Source organism: Mus musculus, chromosome X (assembly GCF_000001635.26).
Source record: "Mus musculus strain C57BL/6J chromosome X, GRCm38.p6 C57BL/6J".
NCBI classification, from domain to species: Eukaryota; Metazoa; Chordata; class Mammalia; order Rodentia; family Muridae; genus Mus; species Mus musculus.
In genome coordinates this window covers 49,943,604-49,945,785 of record NC_000086.7, presented here as the reverse complement: position 1 = coordinate 49,945,785, position 2,182 = coordinate 49,943,604, and the positions used below count along the sequence as shown (strand labels likewise).

Below are 2,182 nucleotides of genomic sequence, written 5' to 3'. Positions count from 1 at the left end.
ACACAATCTTGAGCAAAGAGAACAGAGTTGAAACACTGTTTAACATCAGATTGCAAAGATAAAATAACAAAACAACAAGGTACATTTGGTATATATGGAGCTATGCAGAACAATGAAATGGAACAGAGAACCCAGAAATAAATCTGTGCATTTCCAACTATTTGTTTGCTTGTTTTTTTTGTTTTGTTTTGTTTTGTTTTTATATAACAGTCTCTTAGTTTATTATAAACCAGCTTCATAAGCCAGAGGAAAAAAAGGACAGTGTATATACAGCCTTTTGGGAAGGAAACAGGCAAGAAGCTGAGGAGGACCAAGATGAGTCTAGGGCCTTGAAGGGCATATTTCCCAGGGAGGAAGCCCTGAAAGGGAAACCAGACAATCCAATGAGACTCCATAAACTGCATAACAAACAGGTCTGTTGAAACCTGACCCTGGGGAACTCTGAGCTTCCAACTGTGATGCTGTGAGAAGATCAAAGCAGACCTGGCATTCCTGGAGGAGGAGGTCATATCCCAGGAGGGGGCATGCCCATTGGAGTTCCTTGGCCAGGAGGGAGCCCCAGGGGAGGCCGCATGCCAGGAGGTTGGCCCATCATACCTGGAGTAGGGGACCCTGGACCCATAGATAGAGGAGGACCCCCACAACCAGGTCAGTACTGACTTGGGGCTCCTGCAATACTGGCTGTGGCTGTGGCTGCAGCTGCAATAGCTACAACAGTGCCTCTTCCTTGTGGGGTCATTACCTGTTGGGATGGCCCTCCAACATCTCAGACTGGCTCAGCAATTCCTGCAGGAGCCTGGGGCATGGGAACACCTGCTGGGATTCCTCTGCCAGCAGCCCTGCTGATGCTTGGTCCCCCAGGAGCTCCAACAAGTGGCCATGCCGGTGTCTTTGGGAGGAGGTCCTTCTACTGTTATGGAGACCAGGTTCTCCCTGCAAAGCAATACCAGACCAAGGACTTCACTTCCCTTTCTGCTTGTTTGGAGTTCTTTGGCTTGATCTTCACAAACTCATCACAGTCACACAGAATCAAATTCATGTGCTTGTCAAAGGCTTTGAAGGTCCCAATGAAGATCCGGCCATCTTGCAGGATGCACCTCATCCTGTAGTCAATGTTCTGCAACATCTTGCTGCTCTTGCCCACCATCATGGTGGCGGCTTGGATGGCTCAGATTCCCGCTGGATTCACTTCCACAGAGGCCTAGTTGCCAGCCAGCCCACTGGATTCCCACCCTGTTTGCTTGTTTTGACACAGATGCCAAGGACATATAATGAGGAACTGACTTCTAAAAAATTGTGTTATAAGAATTAGAAATCTATGTAAAGACCTTTATGTTTCACTATACCAAGAAATGATCTCAAATAGGGCTAATTATGGAACTGAGAGACAAAAGACCCACTTGTCTTAGAGGAAAACATGGGAAATGCTTCATGACATTGGTTGAGGGAAAGATTTTTTTGCATAAAATTGTTTCTTAGCGTAAAACAACGTAGGAAAGAACTGGCTGCTCTTGTCTAAATTATATTGATGTTTGATTCAAGTAAGAAGTACTCATTTTACTTAACTCTTGTAGATTTCTAGGTAAGGTATTTAAATATTCTGGGTCTCAATTTCTTCATTTATCTATAGATATTGATATCAACAATATAAGGCTTTTAAGTGCAAAGTGACCTTTACCCTATTATACTATTAGCCTAGGGTCTCCTCACTGTCATTTTCAATCTATGGCCCTAATCTCATGCAGAAACAGTACAGCAACAATGAGAGTAAGATCTAGAATAAAATTCAATGCATGCAAGATGTAGATTTTCTCTTTTTCTTGCCATTTGGTTTTCTTACCTTAGTTTCCCCCCTTCTCCCTTATTTGAAGACCTATTTGTGCTTTGATGACCACTTATAAACTTTGTGAAAATGGGATAGTCCCTGAAGTTTCTAGAGCCTCTTTTTTTCCCATCACTGGAAGGATTATTAGGAGGTTTCTATGGGATCATGTGTATGACTGTGTGGAGTGTCAAGTTGTAAAGTGCTATAACAAGGTGAGGTGTTCTTATTATATGGTCATGTAGAGTGAGATTTTAAAGAGAACAAAAACCTCTGGAGCCCCAGTGATTTATTTTGCAGCTCAGATTGATATGTCATTTTTAGTTGGTTTACAAGCCATACTTCCAGCTGTCATCCATC

General features: G+C 43.0%; 1 pseudogene; it reads right to left on the bottom strand.

The window, feature by feature from the left end:
• Window positions 1-275: 275 nt before the first annotated feature.
• Window positions 276-1,233, bottom strand: Gm15033 (predicted gene 15033; annotated as a pseudogene).